Raw genomic sequence first — 23,546 nt, 5'->3', positions numbered from 1 at the left:
ATCCAAGACTATAAACAACCTTCACCGAAAGATTTCCAAGCCCCACCTGCATTAACTAGAAACAACTGCCTAATCTCATTAGAAAGCATACTCCCCTTACTTAAACCCATCACTCATCAGCAAATGGCCCCGACAAAGACCCCTCAAAAATGGTAAACCTTTACCATCAGAATCTACTCAAGGCCCTTGACCAACCAGCTACAATCAAACTAAGAAAAACCAAACCTCTGGCACATCTCAACAAATGGTTCTCCTCTGAGCTGAAAACTTTACGCAAATGTAAAAGAGACACAGACATCCTGGAGAAAAAAAACCTGTCAACGCCGAATGAGGACATGTTCATAACGGCCTGCACTGCCTATACAGCTGCTATCCTAGAAACAAAAAGTGAAAACTATAACAGAATCCTCAATGCCAAATCTAGCACCAAGGAGCACTACTTAACAAAATTGCATTACTTCAATCAAAAATTGAAGCAAAAAGATCTAGCCTGGCAACCACTGCCAAAATTGGCAACTCAGACAATTTACTGTCTACGCCAAATCCCCAGCACCCCACGCCCCGCAATCAAAACAAAGTCTTTGAATTCAGCCTTGTCACTACGTCAGAGGTAGAATCCATCATCGTAAGTCTCAAGCCATACAAGTGCCATGGAGACATCTGTCCAACCTCATTCATAAAAGGAGGAGCCAAAGAATTTGCCCCATTTATCACATCCTTCATAAACTCTTTTGCCTCCTGCACCGTTCCTAAAAATCTCAAAGAAGCTTGGGTCATGCCCCTCATCAAAAAACCTAACCTAGATCCTAATATTCCCACCAACTTCAGACCAATCACTACAGTGCCCTTTCTCCTAAAAATCGTAGACAAGGCAGCATATGTCTAGATTCAAAATCATCTAGAGACCAATAACCTCTTAGGCCTTAGACAGTCTGGTTTCAGACCAAGGCATGGGACAGAAACAGCCCTCCTGGATTTGAAAATCCAAATGGATGAGGCAAAGGACAATGGAAAACCTGCTCTACTCCTCTTACTTGACCTGTCGGCAGCGTTTGATCTAGTCGGCTACAATATCTTAATTAACCACCTGACCTCAGCTGCCTCGTTCTCCACTAAAGCAGCAGCATGGGTCAATTCCTTCCTTTCTTACAGATCAATGAGGGTCTTCTCCCCTACCGCTTCAGCGGATCCTTCCCCCATCACTTGCAGAGTCCAAAAAGGCTCATGCGTCTCCCCCACTCTATACAACATATTTACTAAGCTTCTATTTGACCACTTAGATTACCTTGGCATATCATATACGACCTACGCTGATGATACGCAAATACTTATCACTCTATCAGGCGACTATCAATCAGACTTTACACTCTTAAATGACATTTACAGCTAAATACAGGCTTGGATGGCCAAGCACGGCTTATGTCTCAACAACGATAAAAACAAGCTTTTGCTCATTGGATCCAAGTTGAGAGTTAACAAGCTAGGCCCCAAGTACTCTAACTTCAACATCGATGGCAACCTCATTAAAGTCGACAAGGAAGCCAAAACCTTAGGCTTTTATCTAGATACTAACCTAACCATACAAAGACAGATTAACACTACCTCATCCTTAACGGCTGATACAGCAAAACTGATAAATGCCTGTAGACCTTTCTTGTCCACAATTAGTTGCATCACCCTTGCAGGAGCTCTCATTCTGCCCAAACTGGATTATTGTAATACTCTTTATTTTGGCACCAGCCAGGGGAACCTTCACAAGTTACAAGTTTTGCAAAACAATGCACTCAGAACGGCCTTAAATATTCCTCGTTCTAATCATATTTCACAAATCTGGTGGAACAAAAAAACTGGCTCCCAATCCAAGACAGGATCACCTTCAGAATGTTCATGATCACGCACAAGTGCCTAAACAACTCAGCCCCCAAGTATCTGACAGACAAATTCTCTAGGAAAGAGTCTACCAGACCTAATTCAAACTTAGTAAAGCTGGAGGCTCCAGTTTCCTGGTGCGCGCGCGCGCAAGTCCTAGAACAAGCTACCACCCGCACTAAGGACTCAATGTTCCTCTCTTTCCGGCACAAAGTAAAAGCTTGGCTATTTTCTCAAACTAACTAGCTCTATGTACTATCGTGAGTCCATGACCCAGCTGACCTTTCGACCTCGCCCACAGCTTATGACTACCCTACCAGCTGGCCGCCTTAGGCCCTCCTGCAAGCCTGTCTTAAAGATATGTTATGAACCTCTTACATAATGTATTATTCCTCATGAATATATCTGTTTATTACCATATCTATGACTGTATATATTACTGTAACACTGTTGTAAAATTGATGTATCCTAAGTAAAAGCGCTCAGATAACTTTGGGTTCGGTGCGCTATATAAGCAAATAAACAAGACACTGGTCCTGTACATTATAACCCATACTTAAATAGGCAAAAAGTACATACAGTAGTGTTTCTCCTCCGCTATATTCCCTTATGGAGATGTGAGCATTAGCGCCAATAACCAGGCCACCACTAGCCCTAACAGATCTGCTCATATGGGCTGATCTGTTAGTGCTGAGGGTAACCATGTCCAGTCTTCCTCCGTTCTCGTCATAGCTGGAAGATGGAGTATAATACCCCCATTATTAGTTATACACCTGCTGTTAGAATTAGCTGTGATTTTAAAATGTTTTAAAGATCTTTCTTCAGTTTTTGGGGTATAAAGAGAGCCATAGAGCCATATTCAATATAAAAAAACATCTTTAAGAAATGTGGAGCAAAGGATATAACAGAATCCGGTGATAGTTTGTTAATAAAGTGCAAGCCTGACCAATTTGCAGAATTTACTGAACCAGGTAGTTTCACCAATTCCACATCCATGGATGTAATAACTCGGGGATCAAATGAAGAAGACTCAAAGATGTAGACTGATTTAGAAATTCACTTTCAGGTGTGGCAAAGAGCTCTGTAATGGTCACTTTACGTTGCTCCTTTGAGACAATTATTATCAGAGCTTTGCTTTATTCGCACGTCTATTTTCTATAGGTACTTCAGAAGCTCAGCCACGTCCTGGCCAAGCATGGCCTAAGAGTTAAGAGTAGTATCCTCCATAATATCTTCAAGGTGGGTGTCAACCATGACCAAGAATAGGGCAGGTGACCGTCAAACTAGCCTTGGATCAGGAATTGGACTCTCTGACCTACAACACTCCTAGAAGAAAAATGTTAGGATACAAGTCCAGATGAATATGTACAAGTAATTGGTACAGCTACACAATATGGAGACATGGACCACATTACATATTAATGGTTACCAATGCACGCATGCAATACATTACTGTTGTGTTCATGTTTGTTTGTACACATTATGAGATGTAACAAGTTTTGGTTGAATATGTCTATTTGTTCCATTATATGCTCGTTATGTTTTTTACAATTTATTATTTCCTATTTTACTTATTCGTCTCTTTGATTCATGAAGTACGTCACTGTTTATGAGCCACAGACTTTTTGTTGCCTCCTTCAATCTTTATTTGTATTGTTTGTATATTTTTTGTCACTATGTGTAATAAGATGACTGAGGGAAATGATGATTCTCTAATCTGAAAGAGAGAAAAAACATTGAATAAAGAAAATGAAAGAGGTTGGTAAAAATAAAAAAACCCTCTCTTTAAAAAGTCTAAATGAATAGGCCACTTTTTGTTGCTGAGGAATTGGGAACTAACAGACACGCATTGTGAAATGTGACCAGCAAATAAATGCACATTTAGTGCATAAAGAATTTGACTATTAGGACACTTCATATTATGTAGTAACCATAGACATCCTGCAGGGTACAGTAGAATGATCCAGGCTCACTATCAATACTTCTTCTTTGTTGTATGTTGCCCCTACCTAATTATGTAGGGTTCCTTTATTCAATGATTTCTTATTGCTCTCAGTTTTCCTTTTGTTTCCTTTCATCAAATTTACTTTCTGTTGACATGTGCGCGCAGAGTTGCGAAGCCAAGGAGCCCGCATTATTTCATATGTTAGGACTGTTTGTATCTATTTTTTTTGCAGGGACGGACAGATTTACTTTTGCTTTTATTCTTCTTCCTCAGGCACTTTCTTTTAGGGTGATGTTCTACCACCTCTGAACTAGGCTCCTGTTCTGGATAATAACCAATGTCACCAGTAGGGTGGATGGATGGCAAATAACACTCAGCAGCCTCCAACCATACCTCGTTCTGAGTGGAATGATGAAGGGAACAGTGTTTCTGTTCTCATCCCATTGACGATGCACTGAACTGTTCTCACACTGTACCTCCTTCAGTATACTCCCACTGTGTGTAGATGAAAGGACAGCAGGGCTAATGAGTAAAGCATCTATCGATTTCAAAAGCACCCGATTGTTCTTTACTTCTTTAAATATTTCCATGCACAATGCTAATACAGCCTTCATCAACGTTGTGATGATATTAATGTTGCTGTGGTTCTTCCTGACAGTTTTTTCACTTTCTAGTGAGCAATCACTGGCGAGGCTGCAGGTAGAACCTACCAATTTCTCTTGATCTGGATTTTCAGAAAATTAAAACGCATTACATTTTCAAAATCGGAGGGCACTGAACTTCCTTAGCATTGTTAGATGCTGCGTCATAGGCTTGTCTTTGTAAACTATAACAAATTTAACAAAGTGTTGTTGTCAATGGGAGGCTGAGAACTCAAGGTACTTCTTTGTAATGGTCAACCCTCCGTGGTGCCCACTTTATCCCCCATACCATCTTTAGGTTCGGCACCTGCACAGCTGGGATGAAAGACGTAATTTTGCCACATGTAGCTGTGTGATCCAAAGGTTCCGTCTTATTAATCGCACTTAAATTGTGGCAAGTACCCCAGTAAGATTTTTATTATTACTACCGTTCTTTGTAGTGATAGTCATGGTTGGTTTATCCATACTTCTTAAATTTTACAGTCTACCTCATTTTGTCATATAGTAGAGTAATTAGTGCAGAGGCAGGGGAAACAATGCCCCCAACACTTAGGCAGTAAAGCGATGCTGGTGTAAAACGGTGTAAAAAATGATTAGCATGTGCAAGGTACCCCCATCACGCCGACCGCACTCACCTTGCACTCTCGCTCGCGCTATGGGCCCAGCTGCAGTTTTTAAACCAGAGGTGGGTGGGGCCATAGTATAACACTACAAGACATCCTTAGGCCTGAGAAAGATCACCAATCTCCCCTTGCCTTCAGCAGAACTCCTATCTACATCAACCACTTCCACCATCACCTTGCACCTTGTTTATCACCCACCTGGTCCAACCAGCACCTTTGAAAACGATATTGCACAGCTACTTTCTGCAAATACCAAAAACAAGTCACAAGTTATCATTCTTGGGGATTTTAACCTAGGACTACATGACCCCAAGGACCAGAAAGCCTGCGCCCTTAAGGACACTATGTCTGTACTCGGGTTCTCTCACTGCATCACCGCACCCACCCACAATAAAGGCTGAATACTAGATTGGATTGCTGACTTTAATTGTAAAATTGATACTCTGACCAACTCCTTGTTACTCACCAACTAAAATGAGAGTAGGTAGGCGACCAGGTCTGGATTTCACAGGGTTTTGATTGAAGAGCTTGGTTGGAGCCTCCAACCGAGCCTCCTCTCTGTGAGGGTATAGATCTTTAAAATGATATGACCCTTTACTGAGTTAGACAGTACAAAGAGCCTGATCACTCAAAAGAGCGGGGAGAACACACCGCCACGAAATACCAGCTGCAAAATAAAGAAGGGATGAGTATTGTGTGACAGATATACAGATAGTATTACTCAAACCGCTATGGATTATACCCGATATTTCCTATCTTGCTACTGGGGTACACATCTTCCTACCTAAAAGACAGACATCAATATCAGGACTGTTCAGGGAACCCTAAGATGGATTGGAAAGGAAAAAAAAGAAACGCTCCTTACAACCAGTCGTATTGGGATGAATCCAAAGGTGAACGACGACAGTATAAAATAATAAACAGGAAGGTTAGTGAGGGTTATGACCCGATCGGCACGAGGAGCGCACTAGGTCCGGGTTGGTGCACACCCTGCGCAGTGTGCACTTGCTGAAAATAGAAAAGGTATGTCCCAATATCTTGTGGATCATATGTGGCAATAATAGAACAATGAGTTCCCAGTTGGCCAATCCCACAAAAGTCTGGTAAGCAAGGTATCAGGTTAATACTAGTGGAAGTAATCCCTATAAAGATTAACTCGCAGAGCTACAGAGTCTCACAACAATTAATAAACCTCTGCACTCACCGTTAGAACACTGTCAAGTGTGTCCTGTCCGGGGCTAGACAGCAGGGTCCAATGTAGAGGCAAAATGCTGCTGTAACAGATGGAATGCCTGAAAACAGCGGAGTAGTATCTGAGGCGATCTTGCAGAGGAAAGAGCAATCCGTGAAACAAAGGCAAAGTTTTTGTTACGGCTGACAGCAAACAGGACAAAACGTTGGGCAATTCAATCCAGGAAGGCAGGCAAAAAGTCCTATTAACAGGCTAACGGCAAAATATCAAAACGTGAAGCAAGGCAATCCGTGAAAACAAAAGTAAAGTCCAGGTACACAAACTCAGCAACAGAGATAGGAACAGCAAGCAAGACGGTCCGTACGGCAGGCAAAGGTCAAGAAAAACCAAGAGATCCAGCAATAACGAAGACGGAACTTCAAAGCTGGTTGTAACTTCAATCAGAAGCGGCGAACCGAGTGACAACGCTGCTTTAACAAAACCGAAAGCAACACATCGGAACACGCTGATTGGAGGAGCAGGGCACATAACAGTACAGTGGAGCGGCATAGGAATTGTAGTATGTTTGGTTAAACTCCCTGCCACAATCTCCATCGTGAAATGAATGGGGGGGATAAAGTGCCGCACACCGTGAGGAAGGGAAACGGGTTTGTGCATGCCTTTCGGTAAAAAACCCCGTCCTCTAATATGATGTGAACGGCAAGATGTGACCGTATCCACCCCCAAAAACGGCGCCAACCTCCTACGGGTATGGAATTGGCACAAAAGGGTAGGCGCATGTATATTGCGCAAAGGCTCCCAAGACCGGTCCTCAGGACCATAGCCCTTCCAGTCAACAAGGTAGAAGGGACGACCCTGCGTAGACGGTAATCCAATATCCCAGCCACCTCATATTCCAGATCACCATCCACATGTACCAGATCACCATCCACATGTACCGGAGGCGGATGAGTGGGCAGCCTCGTGGAGGCGGAACAAGGTTTCAACAGGCTGACATGAAATACGAGATGCACTTTCCACGAAGAAGATAAGGCAAGACGCACCGCTGCGGGGTTGATCACGGCCGCAACCGGAAATGGGCCAACAAATCTCGCAAGGAGCATGCGTTTGCCGGGTATGTTTAAATGGCGCGTGGAGAGCCAAACCTTCATGCCCACCCAGTAGTTGGGTGCAGGGATCCGATGCCTATCGGCAGAGAGCTTGGCCCGTTTGAGCTTTCAGCAAGTGTCCATGAACAGATGCATGCACCGTCCGCATATTCCTGACACAATCCAAGGCTGCCGGATTGTCAATTGGAAGAGCCCTATCCAGAGGCAAGGAACGCATGTGTTGTCCATACAGGGCAAAAAAAGTAGAAACACTGGAAGACAAGTGCAAGGAATTGTTGAATGCGAATTCGGCTGGCGGGAGCATCACCAACCAATCCGACTGGAACTGAAAACAGAGACACCGGAGATACTGCTCCATGGTGGCATTAACCCTTTCCGTCTGGCCATCGTCTGTGGATGAAAGGCCGAGCTGAAACTGTCTTTGATACGAAGGGACGCTGTTAGGGCTCTCCAGAAACGTGACGTGAACTCAGTCCCACGGTCTGAAATGATGATAGAGGGAAGGCCAAAGAACCTGAAAACATTGTTAAGAAAGAGGGACGCCAAGACCGGAGCAGACGGGAGATAGTACAGGGAACAAATAAAGCCAACTTCGTGAAATAATCAATAACTACCTAGATGGTGTTGAAACCATCCACTACGAAGTCCATGGATACCATATACCATGGCTTATGCAGCACAGGAAGTGGTTGTAGGAGACCCATGGGCTTGGATCGAGAGGTTTTACATTGGTAACAGACCGAACAGGAGGCAAGGTAGTCAATGACATCTTTAGCCATCAAAGGCCACCAAGCCCAACGGTGAATAGCCTCCAGTGTCTTCTGTTGACCGGGATGGGCTGCCGAAATCGAGTTGTGGGACCAGGCCTAAGCACGAAGATGTGCCTCTCCGGGAGGTAAGTACAGTCGACCCTGGATGTAAGGTAATCCCTGAACAATATCCAGATTAAGGTCAAGGCATTCCTCTGCATGAGCGGCAACCCATTCAGTAACTAGGGAACGCAAAGACGGATGCGAAGTACACCCGCAGACCACCTTGCAGGGTAAGACTAAAGGTCAGTCAGAAACAGCACACTGAGGATCATAAGGTAGGCGTGACAAGGCATCAGCACAGATATTGGGACGGGCCGGACGATAGGTGATAGTGAAGTTGAACTGTGAAAAGAAGAGATGCCCACGGGCCTGACTAACAGTGAGGCATTTCATAGATTTGAAAGCCAAAAGACTGCGATGATCTGAGAAGACCGTTACAGGATGCTGTGGGCCCAGCAAATGGTGTCTCCACTCTGAAAAAGCATCTTTGATGGCCAGCAACTCCCTTTCTGTAATGGGATAATTATTTTATTAAAGAGTGAGTTTCCTAGAGAAGAAAGCGATAGGGTGTATTTCACCAGAATCAGGACAACGCTGGGATAAGACGGCCCCAACAGCGGCTCCTGATGCATCTGCTTCCACCAGGTATGGTAACAGCGGATTAGGGTGCTGTAGCACCGGGGCGGAGGAAAAGGCCTCCTTAAGAGCATCAAAGGCTCCTTGGGCCTCGAGAGTCCAGTGGAAGGGTTGCCTGGAACTAGTCAAAGCTGTCCAAGGAGCCGAGATGGAGGAGAAAGTGTATGAAAAGTCTATAGAAATTTGAGAAGCGCAAGAATGACTGGAGCGCTTTGACTGAGGTGGGAACAGGCCACTCCAAGACTGCCTTGACTTTTGAACGACTCATTTTTATACCATGATTTGTGAGATCATAGCCAAGGAATTCCACCGCAGTTGTATTGAAGACACATTTCTCAGCTTTAACAAATAAACAGTTCTCTCGCAGTCTTTGCAGAACAAAAAGCACATGCTCCATGTGTGCCTGCCTAGATGAAGAATATATCAGGATGTCATCCAGATAGACTACTACGAACTGGTCCAGACAGTCACGAAAGATATTGTTCATAAAACCCTGAAATGTGGCCGGAGCATTGCATAGCCCGAAGGGCATAACGAGATATTCGAATAATCCGTAACGGGTCTTGAATACCATCTTCCATTCGTCCCCCTTGCGTATACGCACTTGATTGTACGCACCCCTCAGATCCACTTTGGTAAAGACAACAGAAGTACCTAACTGATCCAGGAGAACAGAGATTAGCGGAAGGGGATACGGATTTTTTCCCGTAACTGAATTTAGCGCTCTATAGTCAATACAAGGGCGAAGATCACCCTCCTTCTTTTGAACGAAGAAGAGTGGAGAGGTTGCAGGGGATCTGGACGGCCTGATGAACCCGGTGCTCAAGGCTTTATCAATATAGTCCTTAACTATCTTGTCCTCTGGAAATGTAAGTGAGTACACTCTACCAGCTGGAATCTTGGCCCCAGGTATTAAGTCAATGGGGCAATCATATGGACGATGTGGTGGCAAATGGTCAGCTCCACCTTTATCAAAGACATCACGGAATGCCTGATACTCTGATGGAATAGTGATATCGTGTGCAGGGGTAACAGCCCCAATAAGGGCTATGGATGCGACTAAGGCCTGGCAGGAGGAATCGGGTGACACATTAGTGCTCTGGAAGCATGTTCATTACAGAAAGGAGAGGGAAACTGAACAACCCACTTAGCCCAGTCAATGGCGGGTTGTGTTGCTGAAGCCAGGGAACTCCTAGGATGACCTGGAACTGGGGGGGGGGGGCCTTGAGCAAGTCAAATGTTATGTTCTCTGCATGTCCTTCATCGGTTTGCATTCGAACCACAAAAGTGTTTTGGGTGACCAATCCAGATACCAGAGAAATACCGTCCACTGCATGAACGGTTTCTGGACGTGCCTTAGAAACCACATGCACATTGTGAGAGACGGCATATTTGTAGTCCATGCAATTCCCTGTGGCTCCAGAGTCAATAATGGCTAAAGAAGAAAAAGAGATGTCAGGAGTCGCTGTAAAGACCACAGGCAAGCTAACAGGGGCAGAGGTGACCCCGTGCGAGTCCAAAGAATGCATCCCCGGTGTAGGGACTCCGACTAGCGCCGGGTTCTGGCGTTTCCCGCCTTCCTGACAGGTATTTTTTGGACAATCTTTAGGTTGATGGTCCGCCAAACCGTAGTACATACAAAGATTGTTGGATCTGCGGTGCTCCCTGTGAGCGAGAGTAAGGGGTCCCCATATAGCCCCCACTTGCATGGGTTCAGTGGCGGAGGGGGAAGGAACAGCGGTATCCAGAAGCGGAGGGGCCAGACCTGCCGGTTTGCATTCTCCTTTTCTTTCGGCTCTTCTGGCATCGATCTGCAGAACCAAATCCAGGAGTTCACCAAAAGCCATGGGAACTATAGGCACAGTTGCCAGTACATCTTTTAGCTCCTCGGATAGCCCCATTGTAAAAGACTGCCGATTTCTTCTCTTCTGGCCAGTCGGTTTCGGCTGCCAGTTGATTAAACCTGGTTAGATGGGTAAACAGTGATGATGTCCCTTGGCTTAAGTTCAAGAACTCAAGATCTGTGGCCTGGGATTTGTAGCGGGTGTCAAAAACTCTGTGCATAGCTGCAATGAGAGCATCGCAATCATATAGCAGATAACTGTTAGACTCGAGTAGAGGATTTGCCCAGGCTGCCGCGGTTCCACCAAGATTGGAAAGAACAAAGGCGGCTTTAGTTGTTGTTAGGGAAGGCCGTGTGACGACAAAGAAAGTGCAGCTTGCACTGATTAATAAATGTCCTGTAATTTTTTGGATCCCCAAAAAATCCCTCAGGGGGAGCTAACGGGAATTGGGAAGCCATCAATACTGGGGCCACAGCAAACCCCCGAAGCTGAGGTAGTAGAAACCCCCGAAGTCGACGCAGAAGCGTTTGAGGTTTTCAATCCCCAAAGACTGCGGGGAAGGAAATCTTTGTAAGCTATCAATCCTGTGATTCAGAGCATCATGGGCTACTGAAATCTCAAGATGGAGTTCTGCCACCAGACGTACCATGGCGGCCAAGGGATCCTCACCTTCCATGTTTTTCGGCTTCTGATTCTGTTACTCACCAACTAGGATGAGACTAGGTAGGCGACCGGGTCTGGATTTCACATGGTTTTGATTGAAGAGCTTGGTTAGGGACTCCAACCGAGCATCCTCTCAGTGAGGGTACAGATCTTTAAAATGATATGACCTTTTACTGAGTTAGACAGTACAAAGAGCCTGATAACTCAAAAGAGTGGGGAGAACACACTGCCACGAAATACCAGCTGCAAAATAAAGAAGAAGGGATGAGTATTGTGTGACAGATATACTGATAGTATTACTCAAACCGCTATGGATTATACCTGATACTTTCTATTTTGCTACTGGGGTACAGATCTTCCTACCTAAAAGACAGACATCAATATCAGTACTGTTCAGGGAACCCCAAGATGGATTGGAAAGGAAAAACAAACACTCCTTACCACCAGTCGTATTGGGATTAATCCAAAAGGTGAACGACAGTATAAAATAATAAACAGGAAGGTTAGTGAGGGTTCTAACCCGATCGGCACGAGGAGCGCACTAGGTCCGGGTTGGTGCACACCCTGCGCAGCGTCCACTTGTGCACTTGCTAAAAATAGAAAAGGTGTGTCCCAATATCTTGTGGTTCAGATGTGGCAGTAATATAACAATGAGTTCCCAGATGGCCAATCCCACAAAAGTCTGGTAAGCAAGGTATCAGGTTAATACTAGTGGAAGTAATCCCTATAAAGATTAACTCGCAGAGCTACAGAGTCTCACAACAATTAATAAACCTCTGCACTCACCGTTAGAACACTGTCAAGTGTGTCCTGTCCGGGGCTAGACAGCACGGTCCAATGTAGAGGCAAATTGCTGCTGTAACAGATGGAATGCCTGAAAACAGGTAAGTAGTATCCGAGGCGATCTTACAGAGGAAAGAGCAATCCGTGAAACATAGGCAAAGTTTTTGTTACGAGCTGACAGCAAACAGGACAAAACGGTGGGTAATTCAATCCAGGAAGGCAGGCAAAAAGTCCTGTTAACGGGCTAGCGGCAAAAGTTTCAAAACGTGAAGCAAGGCAATCCGTGAAAACAAAAGTAAAGTCCAGGTACACAAACTCAGCAACGGAGATAGGAACAGCAAGCAAGACGGTCCGGATGGCAGGCAAAGGTCAAGAAAAACCAAGAGATCCAGCAATAACGAAGACGGAACTTCAAAGCTGGTTGTAACTTCAATCAGAAGTGGCGAACCGAGTGACAACGCTGCTTTTACAAAACCGAAAGCAACACGTCAGAGCACGCTGATTGGAGGAGCAGGGCACATGACAGTACAGTGGAGCGGCATGGAAATTGTAGTATGTTTGGTTAAACTCACTGCCGCAATCTCCATCGTGAAATGAATGGGGGGATAAAGCGCCGCTCACCATGAGGAAGGGAAACAGGTTTGTGCATGCCTTTCGGTAAAAAACCCTGTCCTCTAGTATGATGTGCACGGCGAGATGTGACACTCCCCCTGCGCTTGGACTGACCACCATCTCATCAGGTTCAACATCATAGAAACTGCCTCACCCATTTCCCAAAGTCTCCAAGCACCAGCCATGATGACTAGGAACAAACGAAAGCTTACATTAGATAAATTCATCCCATTACTGCAGCCATTTATCAACCCCACTACGACCACTGATGACCCTACAGCCTTAGTTGATTTATATAATCACACCATTCTTAAGGCAATAAATACATTAGCATCTATGAAACTAGGCAAAGCCAAACCACGCACCCACCTCAACACTTGGTACACCCCCCATCTTAAGGTGCTTAGAAAAACTAAAAGATAATCGGAAGTCCTATGGAAAAATAATCCCTCTTCTGAAAACAAAGTCAACATCAGGTTCAACAGGTTCAACATCATAGAAACTGCCTCACCCATTTCCCAAAGTCTCCAAGCACCATCCATGATGACTAGGAACAAATGAAAGCTTACATTAGATAAATTCATCCCATTACTGCTTCCAATTATCAACCCCACTACGACCACTGATGACCCTACAGCCTTAGTTGATTTATATAATCACACCATTCTTAAGGCAATTAATACATTAGCACCTATGAAACTAGGCAATGCCAAACCACGCACCCACCTCAACACTTGGTACACCCGCCATCTTAAGGTGCTTAGAAAAACTAAAAGATCATCGGAAGTTCCATGGAAAAACAATCCCTCTTCTGAAAACAAAGTCAACTTTGCAGCAGCCTCCTTCAACTGCAAAATAGCCATAATCCAAGCAAAAAAGATAGCTACAATGACCTTATCTGCAAAGTGAAGTCCAACACGAAAGAACTCTTTCACATCCTGAAGGAGTTAGAATCTCCAACCCCATCCCCTGACAAGTGTATCAAAGACACCCAATGGTGCACTGATATACAGAATGCTCTCCAAGACAAAATCACCATGTTACAAAACAAAATAGTAATGAAGAAATCCCGTATTTCTAATACTGATTCCACTCTGAAATTGAACCCATCAATCAATAACATATAGCCTCAATTCAACTTTTCACCACTCTCTATCAAAGAGGTTGAAACCATTATACTGAATCTTAAACCATCTAATTGCCAGGGTGACGCATGTCCCGCCCCCCTCGTCAAGGAAGCTAAGGAATTAGCCCCCTTTATCACTTCAGTCATTAATGCTTCCTTCAAATCTAGCATAGCACCGAATAACTTGAAAGATGCATGGGTACTCCCACTTTGAAAAAAAACCCTCTCTAGACCCTAACAACCGAGCCAATTACAGACCCATTACAACAGTTCCTTTCTTATTAAAAAATTCTTGACCGAGCTGCATACCTGCAGATACGACAACACCTTGAATCCAATAATTTACTAGGACTGAGGCAATCGGGGTTTAGACCTAGACACGGAACCGAAACCGGCCTGATCGACCTCAAGACCCAAATTCAGGTCATGAAAGACCTTTCAGCAGCTTTTGATTTGGTGAACCATAAAATTCTCTGCAAGCACCTCATCAGCTGCGCACTTCTCAGACCAAGCGAATGCCTGGATTGAATCTGTCCTCAATAACAGATCTATGAGGGTCTTCTCACCCTTTGCCTCTGCTATATCAACCCCTGTCACCTGTGGGGTGCCCCAAGGTCCTTGTGTGTCCCCTACTCTCTACAATGTATTCACCAAACCACTCTTTGACGAACTTGACTATCTGTGAGTCACCTACACCAACTACGCGGACGATACCCAGCTACTCATCCCCATTACTGGTGATTATACTGTAGACAGCGGGACCCTCAACATTTATCTCATCATACAAGCTTGGATGGCGAAGCATGGGCTCTGTCTTAATGATAAAACAGAGCTGCTCCTTCTGGGCTCACCTGCCAAATAAAACAAATCTGGACGCGTCATTCTCTTCATTCAACATTGATGGCGACATCATTAAAGTCGCTAATGTGGTGAAAACACTAGTAATCTACATCGACGCGGCTCTAAACCAGACTAGACAAAACAAAATACACTGGTCTCTTCATCTGCCTACACATGCAAGCTTATCACAGTGTGCCGACCATACCTATCCCTATCCCCAACAAACTGCATCACAATAGCTAGAGCCCTAGTGCTTTCTAAGCTTGACTATTGCAATGCACTATACCTGGGTACTTTAAAACAAAACATCACTAAAATGCAAGTTCTGTAAAATAATGCTATTCGACCAACATTAAATCACCCAAGAAATCAACACATCACTGAAACCAGACTATCATTAAAATGGCTCAACATTAGTCAAAGAATAGCCTTCAAAACTCTGTTGCTTAGGCACAAATGCCTCTCCAACCAGGCACCTATCTACTTGGCCAACACTTTCTCCCGTTACACATCATCAAGGCCCACCAGAACTGCCTTAAGGCACGATGTCAACAAACACAGATTTAGGCTTCAATGTGCAGGTGGAGCTAGTTTCCCTGTCCTAACAGCCACAAAAATGGAATGTCCTCCCCCCCTCACATTAAGAGAGGAACCCTCCTACCATCTAGTCCGGAAAAAGACCAAGTCGTGGCTCCAAGAGTAAGATACCTTATCTAACGCCTAGCCTGCCCGATATAGATCGCCTTACATACTCTTGTAAATTATGAATGTATTTTTTCTGTTTTTCATCTGTTTGTATATTTAAATCTATGCCACTCTACCGCTTATTTCATTGATGCCTGTAATTGCTGCGCTCATTGTTTGTCTTGTCATATAAATGTCTTTATTATTGCAACATGTAAGTTCAGCGCCCAGTTGCCTAAGGGCTCGGTGCGCTCTATAAATAAACTAAACTGTGTCACAGAAGGGATTTGCTGTTTCCATGATCAAAAAACATCCTTGGGTCTGACTCCTAGCTCCAGTAGCTGCCGACTGCACTCAACTTGCACGCGCCCAATACCTGGCTGCAACACGGGGAGGTTGATGTTTGTACCTCCCGAGACACAAAAGTGCCCAGAATCTGTGGGGTGATGAGAAGCACGTAGAACCTGAAAAATGCAAGAAGCCTTATAAAGCAAGTACAGCAAGAGCGGGGCGCCTAGAGGTTTGAAAGACTTCTAGAACCTGACAGGTGCATTGAGAAGTTTTGAGTCTACAGGTGGAGAGATGCACAGTAACCTGAACCTGAGAAGAGGGAACATTGGGAAAGTAATGCAAATATATTAAGAAACTGACTAGAGCAATTTAGGAGCCAGAGCATGCTTTGCTGAAATGGTGTAATATACAAGACCAAAAGTAACTTACATTTAGCATGTGGTGTAGTAGATGGGGAGTGCTTCACTGACAATGTGATGTAGGTTCTCAAGACTGCTTTACTAAGATGTGAAGGATGTAGGAAATAGGAGAGCTCTTCCCTTAGAGAACATGATGCACAAGAGAGAGCGTGGCTGCACCAGAGAAACTGACGTGCAAGACAGGCATTGACAGACAGGATTCATCTGGCTGAACATACAGAGTAGGTCCTACTGTTCTCCAACTCACTGGTACACATTCTATTTAACTCGAAGGATGACAGGCTGGGTGGATCTGCTGCAAATCTATTCTGGACAACAGATTGTCTACAGATGTTGGCAACTAGCACTTCGCTTGCTGCAGATGCGATCCAGGTGAGGGGCCGAGTGCGTTTTGATAGTTTAAACCCCATGTAAGATAATGTAGTGAAGAAGAATAGCACACCCTGATTAAAGGCTGAAAAGAGGGAACACTATTCTTACAGTTAAGTAGTGCATTCCTTGTGCAGCATGAATCAGTTGTAGATTCACACGCTGTGAATAGGTCTCAAAGTAGTGCTGTCTCCCCTGAAAGTGGAGGAGGTTGTGATGCTGGAGAGGAGGAAAACAGAATCCAACTCAAAGTTGGGGTTCTACAAAGCAGAAGAATAATTCCTAAAAACAAATGTTTTATATGTTTTCTTTTTTAAGGCGGTAAAGGTGTTATTGACAGATGTTTGTATGACTGTACCTTATGAGCCAGTAAGATAGCTTAGCAGGTTGAGAGCTCGCTGCTGCAATCTGAATGTGGTCTGCAGGTCGCAAGTTCGAACCCTGGCAAGGTCACCTCAGCATTTCATCCTGCCAAGTTAGATAAAGGAGTTCCAACTTTGGTTGGGTGATAATTGTGTGGAAATATGTTCTTCGTACAGCGCTTTGTCGAAAGCGCTGTATAAGTAACACATTATCAGAGTCTGAAAATATTGCACTATCCACCTACAGAGATATGCCAGACTTAAAACTGAATTGCCTTATGTGACTGTCCAAAAGCAACAAATAGCTATTTAGTCTTTCTAAATTCTTTAGTACTGGCAACACATCACTTAATATGTACGTAAAAGAGGTTTGTCCGAAAAAGATTATCTTTAGCATGTTGGGCAATTCAAGAGTCTCATACGAGAAAATGATAGAACCTTCGGTGAAACAATGTGGATGGATCTGTTCCTATTATATATATATACACATACACACGCACACACATCAGGACAAGCTTCCCTCACACTGTACAGTATGGGTCACAGCTGTGCAAGCTTCACTCACAGAGTACTACACAATGAGTCACAGCAGGCAAAACTCCCCCCACTCACACATCAGAGAGCAGAGGAATCGCCCTAAATTTCACTCACTGCATCCCTCATGGTCAGGCATTAGACCGCATAGCATTAGCATTACTATAATTGTTCTTTTGTAACCAGCGAGTGGTTTCTAAGCTCGGGATCCGAACCTGTGATGCCTGCGTTGTCTTGCTTCCAAGTCAAATGCGTTGCCCCTGAGCTATCCCTCTACAGGACATCCTGAAGAGCCTGCATGTCACAAGAAGGGGGTGCCCGGGTGTTTTAAGGCTGAAAAGGACCAAAGTCCCAAAAGTCGCACACCTGGATAAAACATGCATTTGCATAGCTTTTGGAACTAGCCTCAAAAGTACCCAATCTCTATATTTGACACTCATCCCAGAAATAGGACCAATTGGAGTAAAAGTGTAAACATAAGGCTACCAATCACAACGCTTTCCTAGGAGCTTGGGCATAGAGCAGTGCCCAGTAAGGGGTAGGAGGCACTGCAAACTCGAGATTGCAGTGTTACCCCGCCACCCCACCACCCTCTCTTTCACTGTCAGGATGCTTCTCATAATGTTCATGCAGCTGCAACATCACCCTGTATCGAAGAGATTGTGTGCCCAGCTTCATGCAGCACTTTGAGGATCATCTTTTGTGCTTCTAGAGACGCCATCATAACTACAATTCTAAATAGTAGGCCTTCCTCTATTGTTTCAATATATTCAGTGGATGTTCCACGAAGTACCCTAATACTGGTGCATGTGAGGCCATAGTCTGTTAAATGGAATCAGTAGGTTAATATCACTGTTTCATAAGCACCATAGTACACATTTCTCACATTTCATCCATTTAGCAGATTAACATGCTCTTGTAGACCATTTCATGCCCGTCAGAGAGCAAGATTGCAATGCGGAAATAGATTTAAGTAGATGCTCTCAAAGGACTAAGACGCCAGGTCATCAAGTTCAAAGGCCAGAAGTCCAAAAAAAGAATCACTCTTGCGCTCTCTGGAGAGAGAATAATAGTTTACGTGAATCTTTTTGAATGACACTAGTGAAATATCCATTAGGTGGGATAAGGAATAAGTTACTTACCTGACTGCTGTATCCAGCATTGGCATCTTTCATAGATTCACATGCCGTTTCAATATTTCCTGTCGTCAGGCTGGGAATCCTCAGTAATATTAAAGCAGTTTACCTTTACATTGTTTTTTAAACTGCCTGTTACTTTAGTGCTCTATTAGAGTAATGTTGGGTCATCCTACCCACAGCCAATTAAACAGGTCCATTTGGTGGCCATCTTCAGATTTGGCAGTGCACGTAATGTGGTAGTATGAGCCAAGAAGAGCCAGAGAGGGTTGAATGTGAATCTATGAAAGATACCAATGCTGGAGAACAGGAGTTACAGGTAATTAATGTATTACTTCTCCAGCATTGGATCTTTCATAGATTCACATGCTGTTTCAATAAGATTATACAGCAGTACCTATTTACAAGCAAACGGGCAGAGGCACAGATCAACAGAAGTAACCAACTCACCTCTGGAATGCAAACAGGTTGCAAAGCACTGCCTGGCCAACCCAAGACTCCTCCCTGTAATCCCTATCGATGCAATAAAACCATGTGAAAGTATGGACAGACCTCCACGTGTCTGCCCTGCAGATGTCGAGCAGGGGGAACACTGGACAAGAACGCCATAGTAGAAGCCATGGCCCTCGCCGATTGTGCTCTTAATCTTCCTGGCAGGGGCCATACGATGATAGTGGCGAATGCACACCGACAGACATCTAGCAATGGGAGACTTTGAAAGCGCACTGCCCTTGCCAGCAGGTCCGAAGACTACAAACAATTGTGATGACTTTCAGAACTCCTTCGCTTGAGCCACATAGATTTTGAGGGCTTGGACGACATCCACGGAACGCAAGGATCGCTCCGCCAGAGAGCAGAGCCAAAGAACACTGGCAGAATTAAGGGTTAATTAAGGTGGAATGCAGAAATGACCTTCAGCATGAAGGAAGTGTTCGTTCGAAGGACTACCTTATACTGATGAAAATTCAAGTAGGGAGGCTTGCAGGAGAGAGCCTGTAGTTCGCCCACCCATCAGACCAAAGAAATGGCAACTAGGAATGCTGTCTTCCAGGAGAGAAACTTCAAGGAGGCTCTGTCTAGTAGCTTGATAGTAGGGCTCATTAGCTTTGAGAGGACTACATTGAGTTCCCAAGCTGGAGTAGGAACAAGGACAGGGGAAAAGCACACAACAGTTCTTTGAGGAATTCTTTCACCTACCTGTATGACCAAAGGGAAGGAGAATCTGTGGCACGGATGTAGCAGGAAATGGCTGCTAAGTGCCTCTAGATGGAAGAGTGTGCTAAACAGCATTTTCCAAAGACAGGAGGTATGGCAAGAACGACGTCTGTAGCCTGAATCTGTAATGGTTCCAGGCATTGATTTGTACACCAGGTAGTAAAGTGCTTCCATTTGCTTCTGTAGCAGGACAGTGTAGATGGAGCTTGTGCCCAGGCCAAGATGTTTCTGCAATCTGGAGGTAGTGGTAGGTTTCCGAATTCTAGGTCTGCAGGAGCCAGGCCATCAAGTTGAGGGACTCTGGATCGTGGTGCAGTACGGACCCAGGTTCTCTGGAGTGATGGTTGGATAGCGGGGCAACCTGATGCAGGGGGCCAACGACAGGTGAAGCAGATCTGGGTACCAAAAAGCCGGGGCCACCAGAATCATTGTACAGCTGTTTTGCTTAGAATGCACTCAGAACTCAAGGTAGAAGAGGAATCCGGGGGGGGAGGGGTGCTAGTAGAGGAACAGTCCTACCCATGGGAACAAGAACACGTGCCCTAGGCTCTCCCTCTGGGAAAACCTACTTGCAAACCTGGTGCATTTCTTCTTGGTCACCGTTGCGAAACAGATCGATCTCTGGATGTCCCCACTCGGGGAAGAGGCAGAGAACCTGGTATTGGTGGAGTTCCTATTTGTGCTAAGACCTGTGTTCCCTGCTGAGCAAGTCAGCCATCGGGTTATGGATCCCTGGCAGATGGAAGGGAATTAGGAACATGCTGTGCGCCAGCACGCATGTCCACAATGCCTGGGCCTCTGCTGACAGAATCAGAGAGCGAGTCCCTCTTTGCTTGCGTATATAGAACATGGTGGTGGTGTTGTCCATGAAGATGGGACCACCCGGTTCTGCAATTGTGGCTTGAAGGACTTCAGAGCCAAGAACACCGCTCACAGCTGCAGAACAAGATGTGTAGAGCCTTTTATTCGGGCAACCACAGGCCTCTGGCGTGGCATTCCTCTGTGTGAGCTCCCCAACCCTTCAGGGAGGCATCTGTGGTAACAGTAACCTGGTGAGCTGGGAGCCAAAAGGGCCAGATAGGTAACAGGGCAGTATTACCGGAGTGAAATTTAAACAACTATTCCACCATTGGATTGCCTGAGGTGAATTTTGTCCTCCCACGACCCGGATATTTGTTGCAAATGGGCATCCAGGAACTCCTGAAGTGGTCTCATTCAGAGTCTGCAGTGTGGATTTAATAGGATGCAGGAGGGCATCACCCCAGGAGGTACTTGAGAGAGCGGACAGAAGCAATTGACAGACGTGACAGCTGCTGGACCTTGTTCATGATGGCATTCACCCTGTTCTCTGAAGGTGTAACGACACACAGAAGAGTGTTGCAGTGTGAGCCCAAGCATGACTTAATCAAGACTTGCCAAAGTTCAGAGAGAACCCAGTGACGTTAGCCATAAGATTGTGTCCTTGGTGTGCGGAGTCACTAGTGAAAGCGATGGGGCATGCACCAACCAGTCATCCAGATACGGGAAGATGTGAATTCCTGAATGCAGGAGGGGGGGCCGCGACTGGAGCAAGACATTTGGTGAACACCCTTGGCGCTGACTTTAGTCCGAAGGCCAAGGCCTTCAATTTTACTGTTTTTCGGTATTGCCTCCTTTTGCTGACAGTAATTACTTTGCTGTACTATACCACAAAGTGATTACTTCAAATTTTCATCGAATATTTTAGGGACTTGTGGAGTAAGGGATAAAAAGAGGGTGGGGAGGGGTTATGGGCAGTAATTAATGGGTATGAGAGGGAGAACCGCCCAAATTAAAACAAATTCAAAGTAATTACTTTGTGGTAAAATACCACAAAGTAATTACTGTCGGCAAAAGAACATGGAACCATGTTTTCCTGCCAACTAGAATCGGAGAAAACGCCTGCGCTGCCGATGAATGGGGATATCGAGGCACTCATCCTCTAGGCATAGCGGTTTTCTCAGCTGGGCCAAGATTTTCTGGAGTGTCACCAATGCAAAACGTTTGTGACTTGAGGAATTTGTTGAGTCTTCTTAGGTCTATTATGGGTCTTTAGCCTCACGATTTTCACTAAAGTATACTATGGTGCCCCGCAGGTGCGCTGGTACGACCTCGATTTCCCCTTTTGTTAGGAGGGATTGTACATCATGCAGGGGTAGGTGTTCTTCTGCCTTTGGAATGGGAGGAATGGAGGGGAGAGGCCCAATGATCTCCAGGGTATAAACTAACTAAAAAAGTTCTTATACAGCGCACACTAACCCGAAGGTCTTGGGGCGCTCACATAACAAGAACAAACAAAAAGAGTTGCAAGCGCAACTGTAAGGACTGGATGCAACAGTCATTCCGGGATGTCAATTGATTAAATTAATGGTTCAGTTAAACATCAAAAATAATTGTTTTGAAACATTTCCTGAACTGCTGAATAGTGGCACTTCCTTTAATTTTAAAGGATGCGAGTTCCACATGAATGGAGCCCATGCATTGAAACTTGCCCCTCCAAGCTTTTTCAAAATAGTGCGTGGTCAAGTCAGCAGCATCTGGTCATTTCAGCGCAAGGTCCGTTGTGACGTAGCTTTTTAAATTCTTGATACAATGTAGTCTGGTGCTTCACCGGTAAGGCATTTAAATACCACAAGTGATTCTTTGAAATTGATACTTTGCTCTATCGGAAGCCAGTGTAGCTTCCTTCGATATTCCGAGATGTGAGTTTGACGACTAAGACCACAGACGGCCTCGGAGTGCGCCTTTCTGTAGTACTTGAAGTCTCCTGATGTTGCCTTTAGATGTTCTTAAAAGAAGGTTGCTACAATAGTCTAGCTTTGTATTGATTATAGCCGCCACAATCAAAGCTCGGTTTGATTCAGACAAATAAGGACAGATTTGCCACAATAGGTGTATGCAGTATGAACAGGATGATTTGAGGTATGATACATGTTTTTAAACGTGCTCAATAATGGAGAACACCCATTTGTCGGTGGTGATGGATTTCCACTGAGTGACAAAGTTGGCAAACGCCCCCCACCCCCTACTGGGGTGTCGAAGTGAGGGGTTGGGCCAGAGCCTTGTCAGGCCTGCTTTACGACTTGGCTTCTGGAGAAAACGTTGTGCCGTCACTGGTCTCCTCGATAAGCTTGAACTTTCCCTTGTAACCTTCTTGGGTGGTGCGGCACGTCTGCGGATGGTAAGAGGATCTATAATCCCTTGAAGTCCTTGAAAATCTTGATTTCCCTGAGCGAAAGAACTGGTGTCACTGTTGCAGAGTACCCAACAAACAAGCCATTTCGGTATCGGCTTCGATAGGACGCAAGGTTTTATCCACCTTCTTGTCAAATAAATCTATTCCATCAAACGGCATGTTGATTACCTTGAACTGGACTTCCGACCGGAAGTTGGTGGCCTCATATGAACCTTGATGACCTAATACTGCCCTGTTACCTATCTGGCAGAATCCTGTGTCGGCGATGTCCACAGCAATAGAGATGGCATAATCTGATGCCTCTTCTCCCTCATGCAGAAGTGGAAGCGCCTCATCCTGCTTATCATCAGGAAGAAATTAAAGTATTGGCCAGCTTGAACCAGAGCTCCGGGTCATAGCGGGAGAGGATGAGTTAGCCACTTTTATGGTTGTAGCGGCCTTAGCAATGACCTTCCTGCCAAAAGCATCCAGTTGTTTGCCTTCTGTGATGAACCCTACAGAGTTATCACCAGACCCAAGCCTAAAGTCTCCTCCTATGTGGCCAGGGAAAGGCAGGTGCTAGCTGACCCTAATTCTGGAGGTGGTATCAGGGGGAAGAATCATATGGGAGGAGCAGGCTATCAAGGG

The 23,546-nt window shown here is 45.0% G+C and overlaps 1 protein-coding gene across 9 annotated transcripts in view; it reads right to left on the bottom strand.

Moving 5' to 3' along the window:
- LOC138521540 (signal transducer and activator of transcription 5B) overlaps window positions 1-23,546 on the bottom strand; it is a 1,967,228-nt gene that overhangs the window by 594,410 nt on the left and 1,349,272 nt on the right. The gene's annotated exons all lie outside the window — the stretch shown is intronic.

Source organism: Ambystoma mexicanum, chromosome 13, assembly GCF_040938575.1.
Source record: "Ambystoma mexicanum isolate Mex_15411 chromosome 13, UKY_AmexF1_1, whole genome shotgun sequence".
NCBI lineage: Eukaryota > Metazoa > Chordata > Amphibia > Caudata > Ambystomatidae > Ambystoma > Ambystoma mexicanum.
Note: the sequence above shows the minus strand (reverse complement) of the source record. Positions and strands in the feature narration are given on the sequence as shown.